General features: G+C 41.2%; 1 long non-coding RNA gene across 1 annotated transcript; it reads right to left on the minus strand.

Moving 5' to 3' along the window:
- Positions 1-12547: 12547 nt before the first annotated feature.
- LOC128324841 (uncharacterized) lies at positions 12548-14150 on the minus strand. Its single transcript, XR_008307127.1, has 2 exons — positions 13157-14150; positions 12548-12756 (listed from the first exon to the last, which is right to left on the minus strand). It is a non-coding gene; the product is annotated as an uncharacterized LOC128324841 (long non-coding RNA).
- Positions 14151-14298: the final 148 nt, after the last annotated feature.

A 14298-nucleotide genomic window follows, 5' to 3' on the forward strand; every position in this document is an offset into this window, starting at 1 on the left:
AGCTGGAATCACCCATTTGACTGATTCAGGAAGCAATCTCTCTCCATTGGTTTCATTTGCCAAATCTAGTTATTTACACAGGGATCAAATAACCAGATTACTATGTGTTCCCTGATTGGCACAAATTCCCTATGTGAATAAGCCAAGAGGTGGGGAGGGGAGAGGGATAAAATAAAAGAACAGGAAAAGAAAGGAAAAAGAAAAAGGCAATGAAGCAGCAGGAGATTGCGGGGGGGGGGGGACAATGAGCAAGGCTGTAAAAATATTCTCACTATTATAGGATTTGTTTAACTTTTTGACATAATTAGAAGGAATTTTCTGTGATCCACCGTCATTTCCTTTTTTTGTTAGTTTTTCCTTGTGATGGCCAGCAACCTGCATACCTTAAAAAAAAACACAAAAAAACACACACACATACCAAAAGGCTTGATTCTTACATCATAGAGATTGGGCTGTATCATATGCACTCTTCCTCCTTCTGTATCAGAGAAAAACTGTTGAAAAATATCTTCTTCCTCCCATTCAGTTAAAAGGACATTGTTGGAATCCTGAAGCTTGAAAAACTGTGTAGGGGGCTCCCTTTTTCATATCAAACGACTTATTGAAGGGTAAGCCCTGTTGTCCAATACACCATCTTCAAGAAAAGCCTAGAAACCTGGAAAGAAACTAGGGCCAAACTAAAAAGGCCTCCTGTCTTTTCACAGGTGAAAATTGGAGAGAAGATTTCAACAGTTTTTGAGGGGGGCAAGGAATACAAAACTGGGGATGAGAACTCATTAGCAGTATTCTGCCTAACAGCCACTGGCTTGTGACCACCATTTCCCCTCTAACCCAGAATGATGCTACACCATAACATAATGTCCCAGGAGCATTCTGGGATAAAAATGGCAACTGCCAACCATAGGGAAAGCACTACAATGCAGATAGTAAGTCAGGGTTACTGGCCATCCTTTCACCCCTGACCTCCCCAAATTTGGAGCCAAATGTTCCAGTCTGAAAATGCTGCCTCGGTCCTAAAGGCTACCCACAAGAGCAAAATTCAAATTCTGAATAATAATAATAATAATAATAATAATAATAATAATTCAATTTCTATACCGCCCTTCCAAAAATGGCTCAGGGTGGTTTACAAAGAGAAATAACAAATAAGATGGCTCCCTGTCCCCAAAGGGCTCACATTCTAAAAAGAAACATAAGACAGACACCAGCAACAGTCACTGGAAGTACTGTGCTGGGGGTGGATAGGGCCAGTTACTCTCCCCCTGCTAAATAAAGAGAATCACCACGGTAAAAGGTGCCTTTTTGCCCAGTTAGCAGGGGTACTGTATGAAAGAAGAATTCACGAAAGGTGCTGAAAACATGAGAAATTTCATATTAATCCAAGACCATCATATTTGGTTTAGATTTAAGAGGTTAGAAAACCCAAGGGTTCTTAAAAATATTTCATCCAGGCTCTGTACTATTTCAGTAATGAAGCATCTCTTTTGGATGCTTATTAAAAAACAATTTTGCTAAATGGAGATGTGCTGTTGTGAATGGCACCTTGATGAAAATCTGTGGTTTAAAACATGAGACTTGCTAGGCATATATACACATTTGAAGACAAAAATCAAGACAAAATATTATATGAATATATTCATGTTCATTGATCCATTACTCACTGTCAATGAATGGAATTTTCCTTAACCAGAGATGCTTTAGTCTTTTATCTTAATGGCTGCCATCAACACATGGATGTCTCCTCCCTTTCCTGAGAGCAACCCTTTTAATGAAACATTGTTCCCAATTAACAACTTAACCACATCGGTCATGCCTTCCTTTGGCAGATGTGAGATAGATGATGTATTTATTTATTGCATTGATATCCTTCTTTTACTTCAGGAAGGTCAGGGCACTATATAGGGAGCTCCTTCATTTTATCCTCACAACCACCCTGTGAGGTAGGTGAGGTTGAAAAATAATGATTGGACTAAAAATCACCAAGTAGCTTCATTGATTCCAGGCCTTGTCAGTTGTCTTTATCAACTATGCCCAACCAGTGACGGCATAGTATATATGAGTTGAATTGCATGCTGGATGATGTTTAAAAAAAAAAAAAAAAAAATCACATGACTTTTGTACTATGTGTGAGCTGGAAGGTTCATCCCACCGAGCTGCAACTGGTGGAGTACATTAAACATCCACATGTTCTGCCATGCATGAGCTGAAAGGTCCCCCTAAGAATACTACCCCACTAGGCTGCAGTGTTGAGGGGCATTTTCTCTCTTTGAGAGGGAAATGCAAATCGGATAAAATTTGCACACCAAGTACTCCCTCCACTGTTCTTGACTTTTTTTTTAAAGTCATTTCTCTTCCTCTTCAGATAAGATGCATTGCTTCCTATCTGCCATCTATCTTGTGTTTATCTTCATTCCAATGAGAGTAAGGGCATTATTAGGAAGCAATGCTTCCTAGCTGAAGAAGATAGAGAACTGGCAAGATCTTCAAAAAATTACAGCCAGAAGTCTACAAATTGGCAGTGGCAGCACTAAAAAATATGAGTGGAGATGGCATAAATTTATGAAATCTTTCATCCCCTCCCGGCCATCCAGATTCAAGCCAAAGGAGTTTTGATAACTTTTAGCTCACATTCAATATGCAATCCTTTGCATAGACTTTCAACCCATATTTTCAGCACATCTATTTGATCATAAGGTGGCCCTTGCTACAGCTTGAACTTATTAATGGCATGTAAACTTCTTTAAATTTGGCAACTAGCTGTTTGGAAAGTTGCCCTACCACACTCTTGTATAAGTAGTTGAAGGATGTTTTTTGTAAAAATAAAACTGATGCAACATACAATTAAAAAGCTTATTAAGGTAATGATCCAGAGACAGAGCTACTTTAGGCTCATTTAGGAGGTGCATGCACACGTTATGTTCAGCACTTATACAACAAGTTTTCAGTGTACACAGATACAGTCATTCACATATTATGCTGAACGCAGATACAGAAGTATGCTTCCCATCTGTACCATGCATTTGAAGGGCTTGTATCCAGGTTCACTTTTAAAATGAACACAAGAATAGTCATTCACACAAACATGTGTACAAGTGTACAGACATCTGTACACTTATACAGTATAATGTCTGAATCAGGCTAGGGTGTTCTACAGATCCATTGTGGCTTTTCACTTTTTTTCCTTAGCAGGGGTGGGGATCAGCCAGGTCCATCTAAGAGCTCACCTGGCTAACTATTGAAGAAGGAGGTGGACCATCCACTGCTTCCACTGTTGCTCAGTCGCTGCAATCCATCACCACCTAGTAAGCCTCCTTCAACACATAGCAGCATTTTGATTGCTCAGATGCCTTGGTTCCCTGACACAATAAACAGGGGGTAGAAGAATCTGAAGAATCAAAAGGGCCTCTCAGACTGAAGGAGGCAGGCATTCTCTGCTGCCATTGCTGCCCATCATTGCTCAGTAAATTTGCCAGTAGGCAGAATCCAAATGGAGAGAGTTACCAAGTGGCAGTGAGTAGCAGCAGCAGCAGATGTCCTTCTCCTTCAGTACTGTCACTCTGGCAGTGGTACTGATGGAAGCAGACTTCCATCTGCCCTGGCACTGGATGCCATGGGGCAGGGGACATGTCTGCTAGTTTCTTGCTCAGTCAAAGATTTTTGCTTAGCAAAAATGTCTTTTGATATTCTCCTTCAGGATTTTGTTTTGCTTTTTATGTTAGAAGTAACATCAGTTAACACCTGTGCTGCCAATTTATTTTTTCCCTGCACTTGCTAGAACTGAAATGAATCTTCCTTTTCTTTATGCAAACTTTCAAGTTGTGAAAATATGGTTTTAAAACTGAAAGAACCCATCAAGAGCCAAAAGGAAAGGTGCAGTATTTGGAATAATAATACACCTCCCTCCCCCCCCCTCTCTCTCTCATAGATTGACTAGTTCCCAACTTGACAGCATCCCTTTAAATATATTTCATTGTCTGGATATTTGCTGCCTCAGGTCTCAGATGCTCCAGAAGCCGTTGCAATGTGACACTATAACATGTCTCTTTTGAATGCTAATAGCTTCCTTCCAGCTGTTCCGAGATCATCTGCCACACGCAACACACACAAAGTAACACCAAGGGCACAGCCCTTCTCATTACCTTCTGCTTGAGGATCCATCTCCCTCCAGGGCAAAGAAGATTCATTCTTTAGGCCCCTACAGAGTCTAAGCGTGAACAGGAGATATTTAGTTAGCATTAAAATGTACACTTCAGAAACAACATGGTGACATATGCCACACACTAGATGATCCTTGCAGCAATGAGGAAAGGGGAGACATAATTTGATTTATTTAGATTAATACAGTGAAGGCAAAGGTGCTATGCAGTCCTGTCATGTACTGTGGAGAAGCTGCACGATTACAAAAGTACACGTAATTGCAACAGCCTCCACAATAATTTAATTCAAGGCCTATTCAAGCCAATGGGAGTAGCTTCTTCAGACCATGTCTGTAACTCAAGAGAGCTCATGTGAGCCGGATAACAAAACAGCATAGCATGCCCTCAAATAGAAGAATTCTGGAAAATTATGTTTATGATAATCAATGAAATGACAGTCTATTTGACACCACAACACTCCAAATTAGTATTGTTATATGCCATTGGAGCTCATCTGGAGCTAGTGATAAACCTATTCATAGCTGCTAAGATGTGCATAGCAACTAAATGGGGAGGGGGGAACCCAAACCAATGGCTCCTTCCGTCTAAGAGTGGAACTTTAGAAACTGCACTATTGTCTTTATGACAAAACTGTACTTCTTATCAAAGAAATCTCAAGACATGAGCACAAACAATTAAGTGTATAGGAATGTGGACCTCTATTTGTCTTGTTCAGAAATAGAAAGCTGCAGAACAATATCTGTCCATATATCTTTTTCTCTTTGCTGTAGATATTCTATGATTGTATAATTCCTGATATGTATGGGGTTTTTTTCATGTTTCTAACACTGCAGCGATCACACAATAAGAGAAAAATCATTGTACCACCTGCAATCATGTCAACGCAAAAGAAATGTCCACACTAATCAGAGTAATTTAACTGATTTATTTTGGTGTATGTTTCACCTATTCCAAAGGCTCCGGATCACTTTATAATATTTTAACATTGTCCCTCCTCAGAATATGCTCAGTCATTCTTAGCCATTCCTCACCTACTGTATCTCTTCAAGTCCCTTGATAGTTTTTTTTTAAAGCACTAAAAACAAATGACCAGTCAACCTCACCTCCGAGCTCTTCCCAAGACCATCCCTTCCTTGCTGGTGTTAAATTGGTGTTAAATTGGGGGTATGGGGAGCTCCTTCCCAGCTGTCTGGCTCCTTTCCCAACATGATCCCTAAAACCAATTCAAGAATACAAGGCAATGGGTAACGGCAATAGTCCCATGCTTCACCAGTGACATGGCAGCCTCTTGAATCATTGTTCTGTTAGCACAGTGTGTGCAGCCATAAAGAGGCAGAGTGAAAGCATGCCTGGCAGTCACATCTTCTCCCTCTGTGGGCCTTCCCCTGAACATCACATCAAAACAACATTTCAATACTTCACAGAGATATGGGGAATACTTACTAGATGTAATTCAAGGGAAGTAAAGCTCATAATGTTCATCTGACTAATTTTGACATGAGATTTCATGGAAGCATTGTCAACAGAACCAGGCTAATCAGGCACCAGGAATTTGGGGATGAACATCTAAACCTAACCCTCCTCCCTATAAAAATCTACCACGCCCTGAGGAATGGGCATTCACACAAGGCTCTCTGTGCATTTTAGTCAATATTTAATGCATCATAGCTTTCTTCAGCCCAGGTTGTTTTGAGGGTCAGCATGAAAGCCGTGTAATTCCATCCAAATGATATTGTTCTTTTCAATAACAAACCCCTGCTAACTATGTAAAAAGACAATGGTGGCTATCTCATATTAAGCAGAGGGAGAGTAACTGTCCCTATTTGACAGGAGCATAATATAGCTTCAGTGGGAACCATCAGCTGCTTATTATCCTTTGTTCTACGTACACTGCTTTGGGAACATTTTTGTTAAAAAGTGGCATAATACCTAGTCAGCTCATTATCACCACTAGCAACTGGAGGACATCATGTACATGCGGAACAGCAGTGCCCATGCATCTCCCATAATGCATAGTTTGGACATGACATCACCACTGCATTGGCCACAGATGTGTGGCAGAAACTTAGGTACTAGTGAATATTACTTTCCTCCATTTCTTTCCTCTCTTCTTCCTGGGCAGTACAACATATAAATTGAGATTCTTTCTGTACCTAGCACCAAGTCATAAACCTCTAGTGAATCTGAGTATGTTTTTATTGTTGCCTTCTCTTTTAAGTTTTTATATTCAGATTTATCTATATAACCATATGGGATAGAAAAAATTCATTTTGGGGAGGGAAAAAACTTGGATTCCTTGGTTTTAATTAGCATTTGTACATCTCATAGTAATTCATGCACTCTTCAGGCTAGAGCATTAATCCAACAAAGGTCCATGAGCTGTGACACACACACAGTGACCTAACTCTCCAAAGGTTTCCTGAATTATTTAAACTAAGACAGCAGATCTATATTATCAGGTTTGGGGGTCCAGAGGTGAACCAGGAAGCAGCGAGTCCATCAGAGACTGGCAGCATAAGGTGCTCAGACAGACTGAGGAACCAGACTAGCACTGTATAGGACAAGGTGGAACCCTATTGGTCCCTTTTGTCACCTGACCCCATTGAGCAGGTACTGGTTGACAACTGTGCATGTTGTTGGCAGAACCATAGGAGCTGCTGTGTGCTCTTAACAGCAGCATCAAGAGCAGCATTCAAGAGCACTGTTGCACAAATTTTATTTTATTTTTATTATTATCTATCTATCTATCTATCTATCTATCTATCTATCTATCTATCTATCTATCTATTTCTATTAAAACATCTTTATACCAGAACTGCCAGAACATTTTATACCAGAATGCCAGAACTGTGCAAATGCAGTTGTGTGATGGTAAAGTTGTGCCATGGAGTCGGTATCAAAACCTAGCAACCACAGAGCCATGTGGTTTTCTTTGGTAGAATACAGGAGGGGTTATAGCAATTATTTCCAGTGACCATAGTGTCGTGCAACCACACCTATGCAATTCCAGCATTTGCACAACAGCACTCTGGTACAACTGTATAAATGCTTTTGTTAAATGCATGCAACAGTTCCCACAGTGCTGACAGCTCCCCGAGTAGTCTCTGCAGTATGTCAGCCAATGGTAATACCATTCTCTGGCTGTCTGCAAAGATGGCACTGAAGTACAGCAGAAACCAAATCAGCAGCAGAAACCTCCACTATTAAGCCACTACAGCAGCACAGAAAGAAAATGTGGGTCCTGCTGCTAGAGCCCTTGTTTCTGACACATATATACTTATTTGCATATACAGCTCTATTACTCCATCACAAACTCACTGACTAGCCTGCTTGCACAAGTATTTCCTGTGCTTATGGAAATGCATGTGGAGTTCTGGATGGGGGTGGGTGGGCAATGTATCCCACTTACTGTCCAATAAGTGCATCATTCATAGGACCTGATCCTACCCAGGGGGCAGTAGATCTAAAAGAATTTAGGCTTTCCCCCGACTAAAGCATAAGGCAACTGTACAAGAAACAATATCACTTTAAGATGCCTCTGCCTCTTACCTCGAAACATTTAAATGTATTATAGATTTATTTATACAGGGTAGCAGCTCAGGTCAAGTTGGCTGAGCTTTTTTGTTCTGTTTTAATTAGAGTATAGGATTCTTTCAGGGTATAGTTTTACTAATGCTCTCAGCTCCATCTTATGTAGGATGAGGTGTTGCTTATTGTACATAACTGTCAAGATGTCAAATTGTTATCTTCTGAAATTAGTGACCACCAATTTCTTCTCCTGAGTGTTAGCATTTATACTAATTAAACTAAAATGTTTAACCACTTCCTCCTAACTATAACGAGACCTACATTCATCCCTTGCCACCCTTTCCTCTTCTTCCAGTCTATAGTTTTAAAGTTTAAAGTTTTAGAGTTTTTATCTGTATTTTAAACTATTTTAATTGTGTTAATGTTTCAATTGTGTTTTTAGATTGTGAACTGCCCAGGGACTTGTGTATGGGGTGGTATAGAAATGTGTTAAAATCATCATCATCATCATCATCATCATCATCATCATCATATGTTGTTTCCCAAACTATCTATCTATCTATCTATCTATCTATCTATCTATCTATCTATCTATCTGATTTGATTTTTATACCACCCTTCCGAAATGTCTCAGGGCGGTTTACAATTTGCTTAGGTTTCCAGCAATGCTCTTCAAAATGTTTGGATATTTGCCAAAGAATTGCATTTATACTTTAAGCTCATTGGGGATGTGGACCTCCTAGGGAACAGAGAATGTTCCCTAGGAGAAATTCCCCCCGCCCCCCTAAACAATTTTATCATGTTTCTGTGGCCTTGCTAGGTCAGGGAAGAACAATGCTTTGTGTGGATGGGGGGTAGTCATTCACCTCAGCACTGGCCCAGATTGCGGGTCCCATGACAGCATTTTGTTTGGAGAGAGAGCTGGCTGATACTAGGCCTGTGCAAATTTGGATTTGAAAATTCAGATTTTATCTGAAATTGTCCAAAATCTGTAAAATCCTAATCCAGTTGTTGTTGTTGTTGTTTAACTGGATCAGTAAAGTTGGAATTAATTCCAAAATATCAAAATTAACTTTGGAAATTCTTCAGAATTTTAGAATTAGCAAAATGGAAGAGGTCTTGTGACAGCAAGCATGACTTGTCCCCTTTGCTAAGCAGAGTCCACCCTGGTTGCATATGAATGGGAGACTATGAAGCTCTTCTCACGATTGGTGAGAAGAGCTTCCGGTGGGTCTGCGGGGAGAGCTCCTCACAGAGCAACGCTGAGCCATCCCCGGGTGGCCAATTGGCTGCCCACACAATTAACTGCTCTGTCATGGAGCTAGTTGGGGCAATGGGGATTGGGTGGCACCTGGCCCCCAGAAGTCACAGGATGCCCTGTGCGAGTGTGTGGGACATCTTGGGGAGACCCCCAGTACTGGGAGGCTTGTTTGAGCCTCCTGATGGGGGGTCTCGTGTTGCCGTGGCACGGAGCCATGCCACAGTGGCACACAATCAGAAAACCCAGGTTAGCTGAGTGCTCGCTCCGCTAACCTGGATTAAGGGGAGGGCTACTTTGGTGGGCTAGCCACCAGAGAACCACCGGGAAAATGGGCACACCTCTTTTGTTCCCCCTTTTATATCTCCTGTGGATGGGTGGCATCTTTCAAGCCAGAACTTTACATAAAGCTCAGGATCTGAGCCCTCTCCTTCGACCATCATTCTACCCCCATGAGGAGGAAAACAGGACATTCCGTTGATTTTTAAAATTAATTTTTGTCTTTCCTATTGCAGAAGTACACAGTCAGTAAGTGAAAGTACTTTGAATGTTTCTGTTTTTTGAGGTTAGAAAGAATTTATCACCTTCCCTTCTAGCCATTAAGGGATTAAAAGATGTGAAGTCTTTTCAATCCCTTTTAGTCTGCCTGTTCCTACAATGAAGAACAAAAATTTAATATAAAATCAAAGGGATGTCCTTTTTCCTCCACATAGGGGTGGAATCGTAATCCAAGGAGGGGCTTCAGATCCAAAATCCTCTGTAAAGTTCTAGCTTGAAACAAGCCAGATTTCACCATTTTTAGCCTTTTTAAAAATATCACTAAATCATAGCTTTGAAAAAAAGTACACAGAGTTCTTCCAATGTGGATGCATGCTTTTACCCCTTTTCATGATGGAAAAGGTCAGCCCCCCCCCCCACATGCTGGTGGAATGATGCTCCTAGGAGGGTTTCCAGTTTCAGAGGTTTTTGTCAATTTCTGGCTTGAAACAAGCCAGATTTCACCTTTATTTTTTTAAACAAATATTTCAGAAAATCACCAAAACTCACAACAGGGGCCTTTGTCATCCTTTCCCACATGTGTGGCAAGTTTCAAGGCTCTAGGACCAACCAGTGATTTTTACTGATTTAAATTTCCCCTATGGGGAGAAATCAAATTTAAGACAGATTCAGATTCCGAATCTGATCTGATATCTGACATCAGCAGAACCCATAGAATCTAAATCTGATATTGTCAAATTCAGATCTGGTTGAATCTGAATCTGAGTTTTCTGAATGCACGCAGTCCTAGCTGTTACTAGGGAAGTTCACAAAATGAGATCTGTGCACAGATTTAAAGCTGAACCAGTCTGTGGGGCTGCCAAACTGATTTGTCTGGTGGAGGGTGGTGCTGGGGGAGGGGGCAAGTGGCACTTGTAAAAGTGAGGACAGCAGGTCCTTACCTGCTCCTCTGCCACCCCACACAGTGTCCTGCTGTGTCGACCGACCCCCCCATGCACTGATGGCACTCCCCACAGCAGTCCTCATGTGGCGGCGCAGTGGTGGGATGCACATGGCCTCCATGCATGCATGCTTCTGGGGGCCATGGCAGTGGCATATGTGGGGCTGCCTTTGTACCTAGTCTGGAAACTACAGTTGGTCCAGAATGCGGCAGCCAGGCTGGCCTCTGGGTCTTCTCGGGGAGACCATATAACTCCTGTATTGAAAGAGCTACACTAGCTGCTGATATGTTTCTGGGCAAAATACAAGGTGTTGGTTATAACCTATAAAGACCTAAACAGCTTGGGCCCTGGGTATTTAAGAGAACGTCTTCTTCGTTATGAACCCCACCGCCCATTGAGATCATCAGGAGAGGTCGGTCTGCATTTGCCACCGGCTCGTCTCCGTTGCTGCCCCGAGGCTTTGGAATGTACTCCCTAGTGAAATAAGAGCCTCCCCATCTCTGACCATTTTTAAAAAGTCTTTAAAGACACATCGGTTCACCCAGGCTTTTAACTGATATTGTTTTGATTGTTTTAATGTTCTTAGAATATTGTTTTTAAAAAATTTAAATTGTGGTTTTTTGAATTTCTTGTTTTGTTTTTAACTAATGTTTTACCTTTGTTTTTATCTTCTTGTAAACTGCCCAGAGACGAAAGGTTTGGGCGGTATTAAAATATGTCAAATAAATAAATAAATAAATTACAGGAAGCTGCGTGGAGTGGTAGAGGAGCAGGTAAGGACCTGCTGTTATCACTTTTTAAAGTGCCACTAGCTGCCCCCCCCCCCGCCACCAGTCAAATTGATTCAGCAGCCCCACAAACCAGTTTTGGCTTCAAATCTGGGCATGAGTCTCGATTTGTGCACATATCTAGCTGTTACTAAGCATGCTGTGTTAAAACATATATAACATAACATGTCACTTGGCCCTAAGAGTTACAACTGGGAACTCTTAGATGCGTGCTCTGCTTCCTCTGTGGTGAGACACTCAGAACTGTAGAGTAAATGGTTTCCAGGACTATGCTGTCCTCCCGTATTATTATCCACACCCGCACCCAGGCATTCCATTGGTCTTCCCTGACCTGGCAAGGCCAAAGAAACTTCCAGGTCAGGTACGGGCTTTACGTGGGAACCAGTCATCTTTGCTTGCCTGCCTGCTATCCCACTTCTTGGCCCTCATCTGTTCCCCTGAATGCTGGACTTATGCCTCTTCCTCACTCACCCACCCACCCACACTCTAGGCCTTCAGCTCAGAAGCATGACACATGAGGCAGTTCACTCATTCAGCTTTGCCCGGCCTTGGCCTGCCCTACCTGGGTAGAGCTGTTCGTGTGAAGCACCAGGATCAAAGCCAGTCCCTGCACTGCCTCCCTGGGTAGTCTGGGATTTGTACTCGCCCTTTTACGCAGGTACAGGGTCATGTGTATGCAAGCAGCCTGAGCAGACACAGAGCCAGGTACCTAGAGGGAAACCCTGGAGGCCAGGTTTCATACCTGCTTTCATACCTGCAGGTCAGGTTTCATTTTCCTGGCCTCAAGATATCTGTGCTGTTCAGAGCAGCACAGATCATGTGGGCGTGCAAGGTGTACACCACAAAAGATGACAATCATCTAAGGCGAAGATATGTTCAACCCTACCTTCCCCTGCGCCGCTCTCCCTCCCTGCTCCAGTAACAATCATGAGAACAACCAAGATCGTCCAAAGGCATACAACAGTGCAAACAAACAATGAAACAGTTTAGAAAAAACAAACCCAAACTGTTCATTATGTAAGCACACACCTATCCTTAGTCCTCTTTCCACATGCATTCCATTCATTTGAAGAGAATCTCTCTAGCACTTTTAATAAACAATGGCCCAGCCTGTCAAAACCTAGGCTGTCAGGTGAAGGAGCTAAATTACTTCTGGATTTTCAAAAGCTGGCTGGTAGATTCTGTTTGTGTACTATCCTTTTTTCAGCGGTGGTCAGGACTAGTAGCTTTACAGAAATGTACAAGAAGGCCATTGGGTGTCTGGTGGAGTCATCCATCTCCTGTCATTTTGTTCCCAGCTTCTGGCAGTGTGAAGGGCACCTTGAAAACCAAGTTGCATGTGGAGCCAGTGAACAAAGTTGGAAAAGTGCACGCAAATCAGAGAAGCAAAAATGTAATACTAAATGAATGTGTAAACCAATCTTCCAGGAGAGAATCTACATAAGATTTTCAGAGAAAGTCATGCAAAGGTAGAAAAACAGGGAGAGGTAAAATGACCCCAGAAGGCTTCTTTCTTTTTAATGACGTGCAGAATTCAAACTCATTATTCAAATGGTCTGGATATGAAGAAGCTGCAATATCCTGGACTGGAGAAAAAAAAAATCCAAATCAATATATTCTAATATGACAGCTTTCTGCCCTCACCTTGGCTTCAAACAGCTAGATCAACAACAATAATAGGATGCAGTTAGAATATATTTTATTTAATTAAAATGTATCCATGCTTTTATGTTGAGGATTCTTGTGTCAAGGACTATAGCAATAAAGAAAGATTTTAATAGACTTATGAAATTTACTGTTGAATAGAAAGATAATCCTGAATAGATACACCACTCTGACATTAAAATGTTAACGTAGCATTGAATGAGATTACGATGAGGTTTGAAAAGTGAAAGGCTTGTCTATGGATTATAGCATTAATGATCATAGGGACTTTTTTGTGTGTGTAGTTCAACTTCCTTTTGCATATTTGACAGAAATACCTACCATTTTCCATGTCGTGCAGCTGTAGATTCTTGAAAAGGTCATGCATTCCCGCTCCTCATCGGGCAAATTATTCAGCATAAATTTTGGACAATCTCCAATATAAAGAAGCCAATATATTTGACATTCTGATTTCTAAAGTTGCTGCTATATGAAGACCAGGATCATATAAATATTTGAGTTAGTGTATCCTTCAGATACCCATTAAATGAAAAGGTGAGAGTAGTAAATTTCCTTTCGTTAATATAAGTAGTAGATGAGAATTGTATAGTGGAAGTTTAGGGGCAGAATAAGATGTTGAATTTAGGAGTTTTAGGGGGGAAATGTGCTAAAACTAGGGCTGAGCTGAAAACATTTACCCAATTGTGTGCTCTTTGTTCATAAGTGTTGAAAAGTACAGAGGTGACTTTCAGCCCCTGTTGAATACAGATTCCCATTGTTTTGATGCTCTATCTCTTAGCAACCTTTTCCTTCTTTTTAATACTCACAGTCCTTGACCTCACTTGCATATAATGCACCATTGGCTGTGGTGAGTCACATGTTTTTGACTATGATGTCACAACACTGTGTCTGATGTAATAGCCTCATGGACATTCATAAACAAGTAATGTGGTTCGCTTTAGCCAATCAGACCAAATAGTGGCAAAGAAGAAGGAAAATGATAGATGGAACAGAAGGCAGCCAATTAAACAAACAGGTAATTAATTTAAATTATTCATTTGGCAAGTTGATTACTTATCATTGTTGCCTTAAAACTATTGAGTAGATTTAAGATTTGATTTATTAAAAGTAAACTTCAAATTCAAATGTAAATTACCTTTAATATGTTAAGACAACGTTTGAGAACCCTTCTCTTTTAATTAGCTAGATGTTGGCTGCATTTGCACGTAACTTGAAACCACAGTTAAAAGGGGCAGAGGTTGGAACACTGTTACATCTGAATGTGTGCAGCCACAGTTTTGTGGCAAAAATTATCTGAGGTTTGCCTCGACAAACTTCAATTTGAACCTTAAGTTTGCAGTGAGTTTTGATGCTGTAAGCTGAGGCTTTTTGGTGGCAGTGTTATGTCAGAATGTGGGTGGTGCCATAACTGTGATTTGGTTTGGAGCCACAATCATAGAGACGGTGGCACAGACCCACCTGGG

Source organism: Hemicordylus capensis, chromosome 4 (genome assembly GCF_027244095.1).
Source record: "Hemicordylus capensis ecotype Gifberg chromosome 4, rHemCap1.1.pri, whole genome shotgun sequence".
Taxonomy (NCBI): domain Eukaryota; kingdom Metazoa; phylum Chordata; class Lepidosauria; order Squamata; family Cordylidae; genus Hemicordylus; species Hemicordylus capensis.